Raw genomic sequence first — 15,488 nt, forward strand, 5'->3', positions numbered from 1 at the left:
ACTCTGGGACTACTGCATCTATCTGTATTTCAATGTAAAGCATCTCTTTAATAATACTTCCTGTTGTCCTGACCAACTGACCTCTCACCTCTCATCATGCTGTGTCCTCTATGTAGCCAGTTCAGATGCAGGAGAGGTTCACTGACACAGCTGATATAACCTATACAATTTAGAGAGAAGGGGAGAGAGGAATGAAGTGAAGGAGAGAGACTTTTATTGAGAAAATAAGGTAGTTAAAGTGACAGTGTTCAACAGGAATCTGTGTGTGGCCTCGCCTGGTGTCCACACCACACTAAGTGGCTGCAGAGTACTTTATGCTGAAAAACATGGACGGACCAACAATATAGCGTAGTTATAGAGATAATTAGGTGTCTTACTTTTCTCCATGGTTGGCCCTCTTGCCTATTCTTTGAAGGTGGAAGGAGCCACAATATATACACCTGAACCTGCTTACTGCACAACACAATCCATCAATCAGATTGATACATGAGTGTGTGGGTTATAGGGTGTCTAATTGTTCTACATTTTTTGCACAGACAACACACCCTTACCTAAACAGCACCCTCACATGAGAAGTAGAAATCAAAGGGAGAGAAAATGGGAATTGAATAACTGCAGTTAACATAGCTAAGTAAATGGAAGAATATTCTTATTGCAATGTGAATGGCTCTTAAAAGAGCCTTTGGTAGTGCATAGTGTAGTCTATGGTGTTGCCAGGGAACAGAACCCTCTTTGAAGTAGTAGGAGGTGAAGATCTCCTGCACACGGATTGCCTCTCTTGCTGCGTTGTTGGAGCCCATCCTTGAAACATCCTGCAGAGCAGCAGACTCCTCCTCTGGCACATGATGGCGAGCTGCAGATCCCCTCCTGGTCCTTGTGTCCATCCTCATGAAGTTACGCAGGACACAGGTAGTCTTCACACACCTGAATTCCTGCAGGAGGCAGTCCCAGATGACCCTGGTCACCCAACCTTGCAGTGCCCTACACGGTAACTGTAGGTAATCGTTTAGAAGGAATCTCCAGTTACAAGGTATCTATAGGAATATGGAAGACAATGTAATTATTAGACTGTTACATCATCAGGTTACTGTGGATTACTAAAGTATAATATCCCTGATAACAAAACATGATAACATTGGATTGATAGATACATGGGCACACATATGTGCATGTGACAATAACAGGATCATATAGAGGATAGCATCACAAATGAATACATAAATACCACTTGAAGCTTGATGATGAGTTGATCATTTGAATCAGCTGTGCAGTGCTGAGGAAAAAAACAAACAATGTGCCCCTCTTTGAGTCCCCAGGCCTGAGAACCACTGCTCTTCATTTGGGACCTCTTCCTATGTAGACTGGCTTTCATAGAGCTCTTTATCTGAGGACAGAAAACCTCACAAGAAACACACTTCATTAGTCAAATTACACCACACTGAATATTATGTTACTATTATCTCCATCCTCACTTCTAGGAACAGGAACAACACAAAAGTACCTGCCCTTTCCAGAATAGCCTCCTCTCTCACTGACAGTTGGTGCTGCTATCCTTTCCCCCTTCTCCACGGCTGTTAGCTAGCTACATACTAATGCATTTGGAGTTTGTTTTTTAACAGTGATAAATAGATAGCTAGCTAATATGAAGTTAGGTAGTTGCTGATATTTAATTCACTTAGCCATCTATCTATACAGTATTTGAAGTTGGCTAGATAGCTCATTTAGCAGCTCATTTGAGTTAGCCTGCACTGTAGCTAGTTAGCTAATAATACAGCGTTTGTTTTTTTTACATTTTCAAAATCTATTTACTTACTTACTTGAATAGGTTCTCCCAGCCATGTGGACAACTGGAAACAGGGCAGCAAAGTTCATCACCAGAGTGTTTTAGAGGATATTACTATTGAACTATGAACCCATTTAATAACCAGACCTTCATACAAACTTGCTCTGCTGAATTCTTGACGGGAGTCACAACGGGCGAGCTAAGCGGCATCTAGTCCATCTGCTGACTGGACGCAGTTCAGTAAAATGTATATTTTATTTTCAGACAAAAAGTTAAAGGGTATGAAGCATGAGTTTTTATTCATCAGTGTAACAACACAGTGATCTGGTTACCTATGAGTACAAACAGTTGTGTTTTTGTTTTAAATTTACAAAATTAAAATGACTCATTTACATTTTAAATGTTTTCTTTACTCAAGTATTACAATGGTTTTTTAGGGGTGTAGGGTGGAAGCTGTCTCCACGTAACAGGGAATTCCTCTCCATCGGCTTCCTGTATAGGTCTGTGCTAAAGCCACACCCCTCCCTCTTAATCAAAATGTCCAGATAACTTGTCTCATGCGCATCAAAGGTGAGGGTGAATTTCAGATGTTCATTGCTTGTATTGATGGAGTGGAATCGATGAAGTTCCTCTGCTGTCCCCTGGAATAGAAGGAACACGTCATCAATGAAGACTTTTTCAGAGCCTGATGAGCTGCTAGGATGGATTGTTAGGGATGACAATCACATTCTTCTCAAACAACCCCACATACAGATTGGCATAATTAGATGCTATTTGTTAAACTACACTGACCATAATGCACTGCGTGCCTACTTGTCTTGTCTGTTTATTTTACACCTGCTATGTAAAAGAGACAGAAGAATGCATGGTCAATGCTATCTGGGATCCTTGGGACATCCCTAACCTCAACCCTAAACCCTAACCTTAACCCCTACCTTAACCATTTTAAATGTCAACTTCAATGAGCTAGGGACGTCCCAAGGATGTATCTCTACTTGAAAATACATGATCTAAGTGATTGATCGTTGGTATTCAGCAGTCATAAACACTTATTTACTTTAATGAACTACTAAAATAGTGATTTTGTCAGACAGCAGCTTTGCACTTTATTGACTGATCCATTCATCCTTCCATCCCTCCTCAGCCTTCCTCTCCTCTGAAGACCCAGTGAGGGTAGAGCTCAGTCAGAGAGTTGTTGAGGGACTGGTTAGGAAGAACACTTCTCCAGCCAGAGAGGTGAGAGGTCACACATGGTTTAGATGGTAAATATTTATGTTGCCTTAGTGGTTCATCACATAAGCAAAAGGTAATATGTTCCATCATCTATGTTTATTTACATTAGTGCAAATTGTCCACTGATATTGGTGCAATTTCTCACCCCTTTTGGCTGTTTGTACTCATAGGTAACCAGATCATGGATGCAACTTGTTCTTTGATATTATGAAGGTAATTTGTGCCAAATGTATTTTCCCCACTCGCCAGCGCATTGTCCTTGAATTCATCCCTGAAGTTGTCCCAATTAGTATTCCAGTCCCCTGTGAGAACCATGGGATTTGGTGGCGGAATGTTTGTTGCCATAGCGATGGAATAGGAGATTTCTTTGACTTCAGTCATCCATAGGTATGTCTGTCTGTAGTTAAATTTCTCCAACTCCATAATCATTTTATTACCAAAACAGTGGAGGAATGACAGTTTTGTTATTGTTTGAACTGTAGATTGCTGGGTTGTGTGCTTTTTTTAAAACAGCAACCAAATGGCTGCCCAGAGACTTGGTTTGGTAAACAGCTGAGGGATGGGGGAAGGAGAAGTGTAACCACTCTCAAATTCATAAAGAAAATTATTGTAGTCACCGTAACCCAGCACCAAGTGACCTCGACAAGAAGATTAGACATCTTGGCGTAACAGTTATAAGGTGTTGACTTGACAGTTGCTGGACCCAGGTTGGAGTTCAGCTCAAGGCTACCCCCTGAATTCACTCCACTATGAATACAAGGACTGGCCATCCATGATGTCATAATGATAGTTTAACCAGGTTTCTAGGCTATATAGTATATTCTAGAATTCATCCATGATGTCATAACGATAGTTTAACCAGGTTTCTAGGATATATAGGATATTATAGAATTCATCCATGATGTCATAATGATAGTTTAACCAGGTTTCTAGGCAATGTAGTATATTCTAGAATTACCTGTGTAGATTTCCTGTGGAGGCAAATTTAGAGCTGTTGATAAGTCTTGTATAATATTCATTCAATTTATTTTCATTCCATTACATTAAAGGCAAGACATACCTAGATTCAATTACATTCATGAATTGGTTTTAAACCCTTGTTTCAAACCCTTCTCAAAGTTGGTGCCTTGACGTATTTGTAAAAAATGGTTTGTCATGAAACACTATTTTTTTAAATGTATTTAAGTGTAAGCTTTATTTAACTAGGCAAGTCAGTTAAGAACAAATTCTTATTTACAATGACTGCTTACCCCGGGCGACGCTGAGCCAATTGTGCGTCACCCAATGGGACTCCCAGTCACGGCCGGTTGTGATACAGCCTGGTTTTGATCCAGGGTGTCTGTAGTGGTGCCTTAAGCACTGAGATACAGTGTCTGCTGCACCACCTGGGAGCCCCAAAATGATGTTCTAGTGCTGTCCCCAACTAAAATACATCTTGGTAAACCAAGAGTCATCTGTTATTTCTACCAATCGCCCCATGTGTTTTTATAAAATCAAATATACGTACTGAACTTGTGTGATGCACCAGTGGGACCTGTCTGGCACCAGTGGGACAGTAGAGTCCCCACCTTGACAACTGCAAGTGAAATTGCAGGGCTCCAAATTTAAAACAACAGAAATCACATAATTAAAATTCCTCGAACATACAAGTATTAAACACCATTTTAAAGATAAACTTCTTGTAAATCCAACCACAGTGTCCGATTTCAAAAAGGCTTTACGGCGAAAGCACACCATGCGATTATGTTAGGTCAACGCTCAGCAACAGAAAACCATACAGCCATTTTCCAACCAAGGAGAGGTGTTACAAAAGTCAGAAATAGCGTTAAAATTGGTCACTTACCTTTGATGATCTTCATCTGGTGGCACTCCCAGGTCTTCATGTTAGACAATAAATGTTTGTTTTGTTTGATAACGTCCCTCTTTATGTCCAAAAATCACAGTTTTGTTGGTGCGTTTAGTTCAGTAATCAAAAGGCACAATGCGAGCTCTCAGCATCAGACGAAAAGTCTAAAAAAGTACAACAAAAGTTCATAGAAACTTGTCAAAGGATGTTTAAAATCAATCCTCAGGTTGTTTTTGTCATAAATAATCAATAATATTTCAACCGGACAAAAGCTTCTTCAATAGAAAAGGTAAACAAGAAATGCGCGCTCCTGATCACACGCTGGGCTCATAGCTAGAAATTTCCACTGTCCACTGAAAGTGGTGTATCTCCCCATTTTTCAGAGTAAAAGCCTGAAACAATGCCTAAAGACTGGCCACATGTAGAAGAAGCCATAGTGATAGGAATTTTATGAATTATGACGAAACAAGATCTACATTTAAATAGAACTATAACTAATTAAACTCTTCCCTGTTTTGTTATATCTGATTAATAAAGTTAGTTAATATGGAAGGGATTATGTAGCATGAACAAGGAGTAATTAAACATAATAAACACCATTCCAACTAGGTTGGGGAGGAATGGTTTGTGGGTTTTTGAGTAAGCAAAAAGGATCGTTAACCTATGGTTGAAGCGACTCAACTTAGCTCTGGGATGTTTAGATAAGGCAGCGAGTGCCTCCCTAGGTTTTCCATTATCTGGAGCTGTCTGCTAAATAGTGATAGATGGTGGTGAGACTTCAGAAATTAATCTTGATGTGTGTATGTGTGCGCTAGGAGGTTGGAGTAAACTTTTGAACCTGCTTTGTCCCGGTCGATAGGAGGAAGGACATTTTATAACCTATGGTGTCATATTTTGTATATACAGTATATCATAAAAGTGAGTACACCCCTCACATTTTTGTAAATATTTGAGTATATCTTTTCATGTGACAATACTGAAGAAATGACACTTTGCTACAATGTAAAGTAGTGAGGGTACAGCTTGTATAACAGTGTAAATTTGCTGTCCCCTCAAAATAACTCAAAACACACAGTCATTACTGTCTATACCGCTGGCAACAAAAGTGAGTACACCCCTAAGTGATTGGGTCTAATTAGCCATTGCCTCCCCGGTGTCATGTGACTCTTTAGTGTTACAAGGTCTCAGGTGTGGATGGGGAGCAGGTGTGTTAAATTTGGTGTCATCGCTCTCACACTCCCTCATACTGACTGGTCACTGGAAGTTCAACATTGCCCATCAATGCAAAGAACTCTCTGAGGATCTGAAAAAAGGAATTGTTGCTCTACATAAAGATGGCCTGGGCTATAAGAAGATTGCCAAGACCCCGAAACTGAGCTGCACTACATAAAGATGGCCTGGGCTATAAGAAGATTGCCAAGACCCTGAAACTGAGCTGCAGCATGGTGGCCAAGACCATACAGAGGTTTAACTGGACAGGTTCCGGTCAGGACAGGCCTCGCCATGGTCGACCAAAGAAGTTGAGTGCACATGCTCAGCGTCATATCCAGAGGTTGTCTTTGGGAAATAGACGTATGAGTGCTGCCAGCATTGCTGCAGAGGTTGAAGGGGTGTGGGGTCAGCCTGTCAGTGCTCAGACCATACGCCGTACACTGCATCAAATTGGTCTGCATGGCTTTCGTCCCAGAAGGAAGCCTCTTCTAAAGATGATGCACAAGAAAGCCCGCAAACAGTTTGCTGAAGACAAGCAGACTAAGGACATGGATTACTGGAGCCATGTCCTGTGGTCTGATGAGACCAAGATAAACTTATTTGGTTCAGATGGTGTCAAGCATGTGTGGCGGCAACCAGGTGAGGAGTACAAAGACAAGTGTGTCTTGCCTACAGTCAAGCATGGTGGTGGGAGTGTCATGGTCGGGGGCTGCATAAGTGCTACCGGCACTGGGGAGCTACAGTTCATTGAGGGAACCATGAATGCCAACGTACTGTGACATACAGAAGCAGACCATGATCCTCTCCCTTCGGAGACTGGGCCGCAGGGTAGTATTCCAACATGAGAACGACCCCAAACACACCTCCAGGACGACCACTGCCTTGTAAAAGAAGCTGAGGGTAAAGGTGATAGACTGGCCATGCATGTCTCCAGACCTAAACCCTATTGAGCATCTGTGGGGCATCCTCAAATGCAAGGTCTCTAACATCCACCAGCTCCGTGATGTCGTCATGGAGGAGTGGAAGAGTACTCCAGTGGCAACCTGTGAAGCTCTGGTGAACTCCATGCCCAAGAGGGTTAAGGCAGTGCTGGAAAATGATGGTGGCCACACAAAATATTGACACTTTGGGCCCAATTTGGACATTTTCACTTAGGGGTGTACTCACTTTTGTTGCCAGCAGTTTAGACATTAATGGCTGTGTGTTGAGTTATTTTGAGGGGACAGCAAATTTACACTGTTAAACAAGCTGTACACTCACTACTTTACATTGTAGCAAAGTGTCCTTTCTTCAGTGTTGTCACATGAAAAGATATACTCAAATATTTACAAAAATGTGAGGGGTGTACTCATTTTTGTGATATACTGTAAACTGTTGTTCGTGGTTCCATGGGAGCGCGCTCCGAAAATAAATACTATTATCTAATTTTGATAAGACTGGTCTCTGTCTCTTTCATGTGTCGTGGAGAATCGGATCAAATACAACGCATTACAGAACTTGTGAAATCAATTCGGCTTTAATACAAGAATATAGCAAGCCGGGATGGTCCGCGGAACACACTCCACTTTCCAGAGCCCCGGCTCCAGTATTTATACACCTATTGCATATGGGTCCACCCCATATGCAGATATAGATATTTCCCTGATTCTTTGTCCACCATTATCTTTTTAGTTCAGGCTTCCTACTTGTTTCCGCCCACTAACACCCACATCTGCTTTCCGTTCGATTATAATGATGGCAAGACCCTTGCTTTGACCTAAAAATAATATACGTCCCTCTAACCTATGGCCTATGCTTTGACCCTGTAATTATCTCCATGTGTTCTTTGTATGTGTGTCTTTATCTTGGATCAGCAGACTGTGTGTTTCCTCTAGTTTTTGGTGTGTCCAGCTGTCCTGGCGCCTATATGTCTCCTTCTCTTCATGTGGTCTGTTTTTAGTTTGCTCAGCTGTTCCATACTCTCATGGCCTCCTCTGGTCTTCTCTCCTATACAATAGACAATGCATTTTACCAGAATGGCAAATGCACTCTATAAGTGTATCTCTTTCTTGTGTTACAATATTTATGCTCCTCCATATCTGTCAATTTTCTCCCAAACATGCAAATAAGAATCTTACACATTCTTATAAAATAGACTGAGTGAATTTAATTCATGAACACATATAGGAATTATGAAATTCCGATGACACAGATCGTGAACTGGGTCCTAAGTCTTTGTATGGTGGATAGGCTTTCAACGGAAAAACAGCCTTTCAAAATAATAGTACTTCCTGCATGGATTTTCCTCAGGTTTTCGCCTGCTATATCAGTTCTGTTATACTTGTTATACTTACAGACATTATTTACAGACACAGTTTTGGAAACTTCAGAGTGTTTTCTATATGCACATCCTAGCTTCTCGGCCTGAGTAGCAGGCCGTTTAATTTGGGCACACTTTTCATCCAAAATCCCCGAATGCTGCCCCCTACAACTAGTGAAGTTAAGCATTCTGTTTGATTAAATGATTAAGACACACAAATGACTCGAAGTCATAACTTCGGAGCCGGTCGTCACCGTGACCTGCCCAGAGGGAGCCGGTCGTCACCGTGACCTGACCAGAGGGAGCCGGTCGTCACCGTGACCTGACCAGAGGGAGCCAGTCTGCTCCTGAAGTTTTCAGTAATAGACTAATAAACTACAGATAGATAGAGCAATAGACTAGTAATAGACTACACCAGCAGTCGGCAACCTTTCCCATTTGAAGTGCCAATTTATCTGATCATTTCTACCAATCTGTGTGCCAGTTATGATTTTCATATGCACATTTTCGTGGAACAGTTTAATTTATAATAGTATCTCAATCATTGTCTGTGATTAATCTACATTATATCTAAATGAAAATTATACAAATCTAAGAGTAACTTTTATTGCAATTACCAACTCTGTAAAAATAGCCCACATAAAGCCAACAAATAAAGACATTGCATTCTGCAGGTAGAAAATATCCTGATAAAAATAAATATCCGAGAAATTACATTGGCTGCACATGGCCTGTCTACAACACACTTGAAACATTGTATCAACTATCAACTGGGTCAGGAAACTCGGATAGCAAGCTTGCAACATTGTATAACATATTCTAGGCCCTCAGTTTCCTGCTCCAGTGAGTTCTGGACAGACACAGCTGTAGGCTATTTGTTCAAAGGATAATAAGTAATCATGCATTTTATGACATTTCCACTGGATCAGAGCATTACATTTTTCCCTTTTATGCTGAGTGATTATCGAAAGGGTGAGAGCTGGAAATATTTTATGAAAATACTTTTTGTCAGCATTCGCAGCACTTTTTGTCATTCGCAATTGATTTTGATTAGACTTTGTTTACTTGCTGTTTGTAGGTGAAGAAAAAAATACTTTGAGAAGCTCCACAACTCATTAGTGGTGCAGCGTTAAGAAAATCAGAAATACTATCAGACATCCCCAAATGGGCACATTTATAGGCCTACAATTCTTTGCAGGCCAGGTAGATTAATCCTACTTCTATAAGGGTAATCAGGTGGGTGTCCTTACTCAACATTGACAGGAGTGTTTCAAACAAAAGACAATGAATAAATTGATAAAACTGAAGCATTTTGTAGGGTCAGGTCTGGGTGATCTGCCAGGGGCCATTTCATTTAGTATCCGTTTGGGTCGGTTGGGGAATGATTTTATTTCCCCATAGTATGTTGTACCGAAGTTGACTGACTGAAAGGGAGTGTAACTTTGATTATAATTACACTTCCTTGAAGGAGGGAAACGAGGTACAACACCTGTTTTTCCCTGCCCTTTCCTGGGTCAGTGAAGAGCGGTATTAAACTTAAGGAATAAATCCAAGCCTCACGCACATCCCCTGTGGAAGACGGGTCTTCCAGCGAGGCGTGGATTTGATAGTATGTTGTACCTAGTTTCCCTCCTTCAGGGAACAGTAGTTATAGTCATAACATTACGCTAGTCATATGATGAACTTCAACTTAAATACGGGATTTTGCTTTCAGACAGTTTTTTTGTATTCTAAAATGCACTCGAACTATGTATCATTTAGTGGCTCCTTGTGTTATGCTGGGAAAACAGTTTTCGTGGGCACAGAAATACAAAATAATTTCAGAGTTTGCTAAATCCAGTGGTTTTTAATTAATAGATTCATCTTGTAATCCAAGATGGTGTAGCAAGCAATAAGACGTGTTTGTTGTTGTAAATGTTTTGTTTTTTTGTGTCTTTCTTTGTATATATTGCCATATATTTCAAACTTTTTCCATTTTTAAATTAAATATACCTTCCGGCAACCCCCCTCACCCAATGTGATACAGATCTGCTATTTTTTTAGACCTTGTAGCTAGAACCTCCATCAGAAGATAGCCATCAAAAGCTAACCATTGTTAGCCACTGCTAGTGGCCTTTACCTTTTTAGCTCAGACACCAGCCGCTTTTAGCCTGGATAATACCTGCCAGTCTGCACAGCGCGATATCTACCCTGAGCATATTGGACTGTTTTTCTCCACTACATCACCGTATTCCTGCCGTAAGCTCTGGACCATTACACCGGATAATCGCAGCTAGCTAGCTGCCACCATGTGGCCCAGCCCCGAAGCTAGCCTTGAGCTATGGGTCCGCGGTCAAACGACCACTCCTCACTGTCAAACGCTCCCTAAAACACTTCTGCAATCAGGCCTTTCTAATCGACCTGGCCTGGATATCCTGGAAGGATATTGACCTCGTCCCATCAGTAGAGGATGCCTGGTTGTTCTTTAAAAGTAATTTCCTCACCACCTTAAATAAGCATGCCCCTTATAGAAAATGTAGAAATGAGAACAGATATATCCCTTGGTTCACTCCAGACCTGACTGCCCTCGACCAGCACAAAAACGTAGTCCGAGATTCCTAAAGATTGTAACGCTTCCTCGGTCATCCCCCTCTTCAAAGGGGGTGACACTCTACTGTTACACAAACTTCAGAGTGGGTTCTATCCAAATCTACTAATAATAGGCATATCTTATATTCTTGGCATGAGTAGCAGGAAGTTGAAATTGGGCACGCTATTTATCCAAAAGTGAAAATGCTGCCCCCTATACCTTAAGTTAAAGGGGGTGACACTCTAGACCCAAACTATTCAGACCTATATCCATCCTGCCCTGCCGTTCTAAAGTCTTTTAAAGTCAAGTTAACAAACAGATCATTGACCATTTTGAATCCCACCGTACCTTCTCCACTGTGCAATCCAGTTTCCGAGCTGGTCACGGGTGCACCTCAGCCACGCTCAATGTACTAAACAATATCATAACAGCCATCGATAAAAGACAGTACTGTGCAGTCGTCTTCATCAACCTGGCCAATGCTTTCAACTTTGTCAATCGCCGTATTCTTATCGGCACACTCAACAGCCTTCATTTCTCAAATGACTGCCTCACCTGGTTCACCAACCTCTTCTCAGACAGAGTTCAGTGTGTCAAATCGAGGGCCTGTTGTCCTGTCCTCTGGCAGTCTCTATGGAGGTACCAAAGGGCTCAATTCTTGGACCGACTCTTTTCTCTGTATATACCAACGATGTTGCTCTTGCTGAAACACCATTCTGTATAGATCTGGCCCTTCTTTGGACACTGTGTTAACAAACCTCCAAACGCGCTTCAATGCCATACAACACTCCATCCGTGGACTCCAACTGCTCTTAAACGCTAGCAAAACTAAATGTATGCTCTTCAACCGATCGCTGCCCATACCCGTCCGGCCAGCATCACTACTCTGGATGGTTCTAACTTAGAATATGTGGACAACTATAAATACCTAGGTGTCTGGCGAGACTGTAGACTCTCCTTCCAGCATTTCCAATCCAAAATTAAATCTAGAATCGGCTTCCTATTTCGCATCAAAGCTACCTTCACTCACGCTGCCAAACATACCCTCGTAAAACTGACTATCCTACCGATCCTTGACTTCGATGATGTCGTTTTCAAAATAGCCTCCAACACTCTACTCAACAAACTGGATGCAGTCTATCACAGTGCCATCCATTTGTTACCAAAGCCCCATATAGCACCCACCACTAGGACCTGTATGCTCTCGTCGGCTGGCCCTCGCTACATATTCGTCGCCAAACTAACTGGCTCCAGGTCATCTATAAGTCTTTGCTAGGCCTCCTTCACTCAGCTCACTGGTCACCATAGCAACACCCACCCATAGCATGCTCTCCAGGAGGTATATCTCACTGGTCATCCCCAAAGCCAGCACCTACTTTAGCCGCATTTCCTTCCAGTTCTCTGCTGCCAGTGACTGGAACGAATTGCAAAAATCGCTGAAGTTGGAGACATATATCTCCCTCACTAATTTTAAGCATCAGCTATCTGAGCAGCTTACTGATCGCTGTAACTGTACACAGCCCATCTGTAAATAGCCCATCCAACTGCCTACCTCATCCCCATATTTGTATTTACTTTTTTTGCTCTTTTGCACACCAGTATTTCTACTTGCACATCTATCACTCCAGTGTTAATTTGTTAAATTGTAATTACTTTGCTACTATGGCCTATTTTTTGCCTTACCTCCTTACTTCATTTGCACACACTGTATATAGATTTTTCTATTGTGTTATTGACTGTACTTTTGTTTATCCCACATGGATCTCGGTGTTGTTTTGTCGCACTGCTTTGCTTTATCTTGGCCAGATTGCAGTTGTAAATGAGAACTTGTTCTTAGCTGGCCTACCTGGTTAAATAAAGGTGAAATATATATATATTTAAATCTTAGCTTTATTGATAATACTCAAATGGATACTGTCATTAACGCGGTTCTTCAATAATTACACACAATTCTTAATCCTGTAGCTGTTTAGTTACAGACACATGTTCAACTATCATCAGAAGATCCAGGAAATCATTTTCTGAATGCCAGTCAAATGACAAACATCACAACATGCAACAATAACCAAAGTGCTTCTTCATTCAAACTTACAAACCCTCATTTGTCAGGCTGATGAAAAAGCCAAAGAGCATTTTACTGGTTTGTGTTTTTTAAGTACAAAGCGGTTGATTTGTAATGATGACACAAACATTATATTAAGCAGGACATTCAAACAAGCCTTACAATTATAATCCAAAGTAGTGCGAAATGCAGCCATTAGCAACCTTGAAATGGAGGTTACGCCCCTGAGTTTCCCCCATTCAAAATACATTGTGAAAAACTAAAATCTTTGCTCACCATTATTGCTCCAGGCATATATACTTACTACATACAATTTTAGCAAACACAGAAAGGGGCCTATATTGGAGACCAAAAGTTGTCTGGCACACTGCTTAGAGTTTCAACAACATGAATAACTTATTTATAGTCTACAATTTTAGATGTTACGACTAATGTGAAATCAAGACAAAATATGACTATTGTTGCTCATTTTAAGACAAATGCCAAATAATCATTACATTCATTACAGACGTCAACTGTTGTACAACATCATGGCTACGCTGTTGGCATGACCTTTTACCGGGGATTTCTGCTGTTGTGGGCCTTTAACTATCTGTATGACTTTGTTGTTCACACAGGAGCGAGATGTGACTATCGTGGATCCTCTGGGGAGCCTCAACAACCTCATGATTCTGACAAGGCAGAGAAGAGTCTCTCCAGATCAGAACTCCTCAAGAAACACCAGCAGAGACCCTCAGGGAAGATAATTCACCGCTCTGACTATGGGAAGAGATTCACCTCATCATCATTTATCAGAAAATCCACACAGTAGAGAAACCTTATTGCTGTACTATATGTGGGAAGAGTTTTGATACATCTAGCCATCTTATTGTACACCAAAGAACACACACAGGAGCAAAACAGTATAGCTGTGATGAATGTGGGAAGAGTTTTGCTAGGTCTAGCAATCTGACTGTACACCAGAGAATACACACAGGAGAGAAATCTTATATCTGTGATCAATGTGGGAAGAGTTTTTCTCACGTAAGCAACCTGATATCACACCGGAGAATACACACAGGAGCGAAACAGTATAGCTGTGATGAATGTGGGAAGAGTTTTGCTAGGTCTAGCAATCTGACTGTACACCAGAGAATACACACAGGAGAGAAATCTTATATCTGTACTCAATGTGGGAAGAGTTTTTCTTTTCGATCTAGCTATCTGAGGATACACCAGAGAACACACACAGGAGAGAAACCTTGTAGCTGTGATCAATGTAACCAGAGATACTCTGATAAAAGATATCTGATTAATCATCAGATAATACATGCATGAGGGAGTTTTTTCATGATATCAAACATTGTTGAATGAGTATTTTAATGATGTCACGATGTAGAATGTTTTAACATTGTAGAAAGAGTATTCGTTTGCTGATTGTCTCAAGTGTGGGCAGTCAAAAAGTTTTGTGTTTTGTTTTTAGCCAGTGCATCACAATTTTTTTTGACTGCAAGTTTTTCTGTATTGGAGATGAGTTTTGTTTGGGCTCCTTCCAAGGGGACGAGAGTTCTAGAAGCAAGTGGAGTTTTAGGAAGACGTGAGTTCTAGAAGCTAGTGAATTTTAGGATTCTATAGAAAGAAAAAGAAAAGATACTATTGTATATTATTATTTACAAATAAATGTTTTTTTCTTGTTTTTAATTGACAGCCAATAGAAACCATATTTATATTGTAGGAGGTAAAGCATTGTAGTTGATTATAATGTGAAATGGAAGTTATTTTCTGTTGGTGGTGCAAACCTTTCCAACAACAATATAGGATATATTTGTTGTTTTAAGGGGAAAGTGTTCCTGGCTTTGGTTTTTCCATTTATGTTTTGAGGTTGGATTTTAGCACGTAGGGCGCACTGATTGGTGTCACCTCGTTAGTCAGTATGTGTTACACCAATTCTTTTGTTTGCCTCTTCTTGTGCAGATTTAGTGGGTCTCGTGGTGGGTGACTTTTAGGTCCCAGTTGTTGTTACTAGTCAACTTTCAGTGGACACTGAGAGCAAAACTGAAAGACTATGTTATAATACTTTTATTGCATCAAATGGTATGCAACAGAATAGAGGGTTCTTATAACTATTGTGTGTGTGTGTGTGTTCTACTGAGGATGGGCCTCTGGGACTTTTGGGTGATAAAACCTAAATAGATAAAACCTAAATAGACCTCATTCCAGAGCATGAGTTAATGTTTCTGTTCTATATGGTACCAGGGAGAGATGACCCCAGAGCCAGACCCCTACTCAAAGAGTACTGTTTTTACAGCAGATACTGTCTGCTGAGAATTATAACTATCTTTCATACAAATCTTAACCTTGTGACCCGTTCTATACATCTGTTGTTCGTCATTTAGGTTGAAAGGGGTGTACCTTGGCTATAAAAGACTGTTGTACTTTTGTCTCGGGGCTCTCAACGAATCTCTGGGGGTGATTCATCGACCAGCCATCATTATCGTAGAGCAC

The sequence above is a fragment of the Oncorhynchus masou genome, chromosome 6 (genome assembly GCF_036934945.1).
Source record: "Oncorhynchus masou masou isolate Uvic2021 chromosome 6, UVic_Omas_1.1, whole genome shotgun sequence".
Classification (NCBI taxonomy): domain Eukaryota; kingdom Metazoa; phylum Chordata; class Actinopteri; order Salmoniformes; family Salmonidae; genus Oncorhynchus; species Oncorhynchus masou.